Here is a 6,647-nt window from a genome sequence, read left to right as displayed (position 1 = left end):
AAGAATTGAAAGCAGGGACTTGAACAGATACTTGTACACCTATGTTTATAGTGGCGTTACCAAAATAGCCGAAAGGTGACAGCAACCCAAGGGCCCATAGACAGATGAGTTTTTTTTTTTACTGAGATGTAGTTGATTTACAATGTTGTGTTAATTTCATATGCACGTGTTTTGAGTAGAGGTGTAGAGGTGGAACTAGGACACACAGACAGCTGTTCATGGTGGCTCCCTCCGGGAGGGGGTGGCCGGGCTCTCCATGCATTCTGCATACTTATGCGCACGACAAGGATGTTTCCAGGCCTTCCTGTGTAACGGGTGTGGTTCATTATAGGGACCTTAGTGAAAGTCATTTGAGGAGCCTGGTTGGGAGGAAATCAGACTGGAGGGTTCAAGGAGGGAGCGGAAGTTGAAGAAGGAATCCCACCAGGAGGGGACAGCGTTTTGGGGCTGTTTGGCCATCTAGAGGGGACTCGGAGGGCAGGTGCTGAAGTTAGGACGAGGTAAGGTCTTTTCAAAATAAGAGAAATTTGAGCCTGTATAAATACTCATGGGAAGGTGGGTGGGAAGAGTTCAGAACGAAAACAGCAGGAGGGGCAAAAGCCAGCTCTGTGATGGGAGGCGGTGGGGGGATGCACCATGCCGGTGCACATCTAGCGGCTTCCGTTTTATCTGTGAAGTGGCAGGTGAATGGAGAAGGTTCTGCTGGCAAGAAGGTCACAGGAGTGCCCCTCCCAGGCAAGCTCCCTGGTGGTGCTGCCCACAGCCAGCAAGTCCCTACCTCCCAGCCCTGCCAATGCTAGCCCTCCCTCCGCTGCCCACCCCTTCCCACCTTCTGCCAGGCTCGACAGCTGTATCAATGTGCATTCCTGGGGCTGGACAGATAAGTGCTTTGCTACGGAGTGGAGCGTGGAAAAGGAATCCGTGACTCAGGTCACTGATGACAGGAAGGGAAGGGAGCTGGTTGGGGAAGGCTTTTGGCAAGAGGTGACACCCGAGGGGCTTTCTGAAGTATCAAGAGGGACTTCCATGGTGGTCCAGCGGTTAGACGCTGAGCTTCCGCTGCAGGGGGGCGCAGGTTCGATCCCTGGTCGGGGAACTAAGATCCCCCATGCCACGCGGTGTGGCCAAAAAAAAAATACCAAGAGATGGTAACTAGGCAAAGAAGTTGGGAAGGCATATTCCAGGAAGAGGGAATGTTCAAGCTTAGAGGGAGCATGACACTTGGAGGATAGCTGAGCGTGTGTGTGTGTGTGTGTGTGTGTGTGTGTGTGTGTGTGTGTGCGTGTGTGTGTGTGTATATTCAGGGGCCCTGTCTTGGAGGACCTTGAATGCCATAGCTTTGTGGAGCCACCAAAATTTTGAAGCAGTGGGTGTGACTTGATTCCACTTGCGTTTTCAAAAGGCTACTCCAGCATCCCCAGGTGGGTATGGATGAAGGAGGGGCTGGGCAGAGCTAGGGAGATGGGAAAGGAAGTTGTGGAAGGTGAGAGATGGGAGGGGCCGATGGACACTGATGTCAAGGTAGTGGGAGTGGGGGATGCAAGTGGATTGAGATCTTTCCAGGAGCCGCAAACAGCAATTCTTGCCGGCTCACCTAACTGAATCTCATGTTCTCCCTCTTTCTTAAAAAAATGTATTTTATTGAAGTATAGTTGATTTACAATGTTGTGTTAATCTGCTGTACAGCAAAGTGATTCAGTTGTACATATATATATACTTTTTCATATTCTTTTCCATTATGGTTTTTCACAGGCTATTGAATATAGTTCCCTGTGCTATACAGTAGAACCTTGTTGTTTATCCATCCTATATATAATAGTTTGCATCTGCTACTTCCAAACTCCCACTCCATTCCTCCCCCAGCCCCCTCCCCCTTGGCAACCACAAGTCTGTTCTCTATATCTGTGAGTCTGTTTCATTTGTTTTTGTTTCATAGATAAGTTCATTTGTGTCAAATTTCAGATTCTACATATAAATGATATCATATGGTATTTGCCTTTCTTTCTTTTTTAAAAAATATTTATTTATTTAGCTGCACCGGGTCTTTAGTTGTGGCATGCGGGATCTTTTAGTTGCGGCATGCAGGATCTAGTTCCCTGACCAGAGATTGAACCCAGGCCCCCTGCCTTGGAGTCTTAACCACTGGACCACCAGAGAAGTCCCTGTCTTTCTCTTTCTGACTTACTTCACTTGGCATGATAATCTCTAGGTCCATCCATGTTGCTGCAAATGGCATTATTTCGTTATTTTTTATGGCTGAGTAGTATTCCATTGTATATATGTACCACATCTTCTTTATTCATTCATCTGTCGGTGGACATTTAAGTGCTTTCCATGTCTTGGCTATTGTGAATAATGCTGCTATGAACATAGGAGTGCATGTATCTTTTTGAATTATAGTTTTGTCCAGATATATGCCCAGGAGTGGGATTGCTGGATCATACAGCAACTCTATTTTTAGTTTTTTTTGGTTTTTTTTTTTTTTGCGGTACGCGGGCCTCTCACTGTTGTGGCCTCTCCCGTTGCGGAGCAACAGGCTCCGGACGCGCAGGCTCAGCGGCCATGGCTCACGGACCCAGCCGCTCCGCGGCATGTGGGATCTTCCCGGAACGGGGCACGAACCCATGTCCCCTGCATCGGCAGGCGGACTCTCAACCACTGCGCCACCAGGGAAGCCCTATTTTTAGTTTTTTGAGGAACCTCCATACTGTTTTCCATAGTGGCTGCACAGGTGTACGTTCCACCAACAGTGTAGGAGGGTTCCCTTTTCTCCCCATCCTCTCCAGCATTTGCTATTTGTAGATTTTTTTGATGATGGCCATTCTGACCAGTGTGAGGTGATACCTCATTGTAATTTTGATTTGCATTTCTCTAATAATTAGCTATGTTGAGCATATTTTCATGTGCCTGTTTCACGTGCCAATCTCATGTTCTCTTCATCGCAAAATTCTTGTCCTCATTTCCTGCATGTGGAAACTGAGCTCTAGAGAAATGATGTCAGTTGCCCAGCAGAAGGGCATGGTGCTGACGGTCCCTACGAGGTGTCCTGCCAAGTCCCATGGTTCCCTGAAGTGCATCTAAATGAGGCCAGGGTTCCATCCCAGCCAGAGCAGATCTGCCTTTGTCAGTTTCATCAATAGCAAGTCTACATGAGAATGCAGCTAAGAGGGTGGTTTTGCCGCTTCTTAAAAACAGCATTGACGCTTGCTCATGGCTCTATCTTGGCTGGTGGGCTGGCCTGGCAGCAAGATGAACTATCGTGAATCCAGAGTTCCTGTATCCCACGCCCAGGTGTTCCTAGAAATCTTCAGTTTCATTCCCTTTACTTTGGCAGCCCCCATCCCTACTGTCAAATCTATGCCCAGGGTGCCTGGCCTTGGCCCCTGACATGTGACAGGGTTGCCTGGGCCAGCCATTCTCATGAGCTGTCAGGGAGGGGCCGGTGCTGTCATGCCCCAGGTGTTGGAGCGGGAAGTCCCAACCCCCTTCGGAGTCCTGGGCGCTCCTTCTGCCCAAGTGAGCACCCACAGAGCCCACGGAGGGGGTCAATCCCGAAAAAGAGAGATCCTCTGCCCCTTTATATCAAAGCTGGGGGTGTAAAGGATGTCCAGCCCAAACCCCGATCTCCCCTTCCTCCAGAGCAGGTTAGGAGAGCATTCAACAAAGGGACAAAGCCAGGAAAGGGTTAACCCAGGGAAAAGCAGCAGAAGCCAATTGATCCCCAGCCCCTCCAGGTTAGGCAATAAGTCCTCTGAGGGCTGCTCTCGCTGACCTCCCTCTGGCGCCGCAGAGCTGGACGGTCACAGCTTCCAGCCTGTCTGGTGGTGGGGGGTTGGTGCTCAGGCAGGACAGGAAGGAATGTGGTGTGGGAGGGAACCACGGGCTCTGCCTTTTGGGGAGTCCAGAACGGGCAAGGCCCCAGAGGCTTTGTCACCTGACAAGACTGACAGGAATAGGTGTGAGGGACCCTGGGATGTGGAAGAAACTGGGAATCACTCCAGGAAGCTGCAGCCAGTCCAGGCTTCCCTGTGTGTCCTTGGACACTTTGCTCATCTGCTCTGGGCTTCAGTTTCCTCATCTGTAAGATGGAGAGACCAGCACAGCTAAGGTTTTTTAAAAACCAGAAATTGTGTGTGTGTGGTATAATTTTTTTAATAACTCATTTTTTAGAATCGAGGAGGGAGTTTATAGACATTTGGGCATGACTCACGTAGGCTGGGAAACCATCCTGCTATCTGTTTTTCTGTTGCCAATAATCTTTTATAATGTCACAGTTTTATGATGGAATTTTAAGAGGAATGAGCCTTGACCAGCTGGAAATAATGTAGCTAACATTCAGCCTGGATTCCAGTGTCTGAGAGGCCTCATTTAGCTAACTCAGCTCTAGCGACAATCACCTACTGTGGGAGACCAGTAGACTGAGTAGTTCCAGGAGAATCCCAGGTGGCCTGGAGGCTGGGGTCAGGCAGATGCATTGGTCAGCCTGATGCTCAGGCCCAGGAAGACCGTTTGGGCCAGTGGTACCCAGAGCCAAGAGGCTGCAGTCGAGGTGGGAGCTGGCGCTGCAGGAGGCAGATGAGGTGGGCCCCAGTGCTGGGAGATTTGGTGGTGGGGAGGGTGATAGGCACTTTCTGCCTTTCCAGGGAGGAAGTGGGCACCAGGGGCAGGGGATGGAGCGGGAAAGAGCTGGTAGCGAGAAATGGATGGGACTCATGCCTCTCTGACTGAAGCTGTTTCCTCCCCTCTGTCCACTCCCTCTGCTTTCTCTTCTCCCCATGATCCTTGCTTCTAGTAGAAGAGGGACCCAGAGTCCAAGAGCCTGGCTCCTGGTCCCGACACGTCCTCTCAGTGTCTTACGACCTGGGCCAGACCCATTCATAATCTCTCCAGATCTCGGTTTCCTCCTCTGCAAAACGGGGATCCTCTCCTGTCTCTGCCTTCCTCATGGGGTTAGGAGAGCAAATGTGAGACTGCCCGGGAAAGCACCTTGGAAATCGCAAAGCACTCTACAAACAGAATGCGTCTCCATGAAACAGTTATGTAACCCGCTGACTCAGAACCGGGCTGAGCTGGCTCCTGTCCCACCCGGAAGTCGGAAGAGCTGGCTTGGTCACTTACCTGGAGGAACTTAGTTTTACTTTCCCTGTCTGACAAAAGAGGATGATGCCCTACTGTCCTCCTTTTTTCATGGAGTGATGGTGAGAATCAGAGCAGATCGTCTAAGTGCCAGAGATTAATATGTTGTTAATCATCGTAACAGTGGTGCAGAAGAAACTTTACACCCCTGGTCCGCACTTGAAGAACCTGGGAAATCTGGCAACGCCCTCCTTGCATATCTGTGTCTCTTCGCAGAGACTGTGGGTGTCACCAGGTTCTTCCCATCCAGGCCTCTCAGCGCCGCCCCCCCCCAGGACCCAGTCACATGCCAAGCTGGCTCTGTCTACGCCTACATTCATGAGCACCTGTCTTTTTGCCACCAGGACTGCCCGCTCTAGGAGGACACTGGGCTGTGAGTGGCACAGACCGTCTTTCCAAGTTTCCTAGCATTTAGTGCAAAGGCTGGAACACGGTAGGCACTCCGTAAATGTGGAATAAAGTATTTTTTTTAATATATTTCTTTTATTTACTAAATCAGAGTTTCTAAAACTGTTCCATCTGTCCTGTAAGATGTTCCACGAAAAAGAAAAGGACTCCTGTCTAAAAGTTCATGAAATAGGAAACCCTATTCCTTCCTTAGAGATTTATCAAGCCCACTAGCACACTAAAGTCTGTGAGAAGTCCTGTAGTCGAAAAAGTGATTTAATTTTTTTGTTTAACATCTTTATTGCAGTATAATTGCTTTACTAAAGTATGTTTTAAAATTACGTTCTTAACCTACTCGCCCATCACACCTGACCCAGGTCATATACTCCAGGTTCTGTTAACTCCTTTTTTTTTTTTTTTTCTTTAATTGAAAGCAGTAAGAAGTCTGAAACGAAGTCGAGGAATAAGGTCAGGAGGAAAAAAGATCCAGGGGATGTTTAGGCAGCACATTAGGCTGAAAGGTGGACAGGACTTTGGGGTTATGAGTTCTAAATCTCAAGTTCAGGTCCCAGCTGTAACTTACTAGCTGGATTCCCTGGGCTTCAGGACAAGTCTCTTAGCTTCAGTTTTGCCAGCGAGAAAGAGAGATTCCTTCTTTCCTGATTCACAGCGTTGGAGCAAGAACCGGATGGCATGTGTGGAAATCATAACACGAATTTTTATCGAAATGCACAAGGTCAGAGTCCTCAGGGTTCTATAGCTTGTAGATTACTCTAGCATTTCCCAAGAGGGCCTGAAGAGGGCACTGTAGCCCAGAAGCAGGGTTGGCCAGAGTGAAAATTCTCCTTGGGTCCTGCCCTTGGCTGACTCCTCCCACCACAAGTTCACCCCTACCCTCTCACACACATATACTTGGCAAATACCTTCCAACCCCCCAACCTGCCCATATTCTTCCTGCCGCAAATTGCAAAACATTCCCTGCTTTGTGCATATTTGCCAGGGTGCAGGCTGACTTCTCCGTTTTGTGATATAAGTGAAAGACCGATCCCCCCATCCATGTACGATAATGGCCAGGATCGGGGGTTCCCGCACAGTTCTGTGACAGCTTCTGCTATCTGCACAGG

The sequence above is a fragment of the Aethalodelphis obliquidens genome, unplaced genomic scaffold (assembly GCF_003676395.1).
Source record: "Aethalodelphis obliquidens isolate GAN/ISIS:26980383/991018 unplaced genomic scaffold, ASM367639v1 scaffold30, whole genome shotgun sequence".
In the NCBI taxonomy this organism is placed as follows: Eukaryota; Metazoa; Chordata; class Mammalia; order Artiodactyla; family Delphinidae; genus Aethalodelphis; species Aethalodelphis obliquidens.
This window is presented reverse-complemented; position numbering follows the sequence as displayed.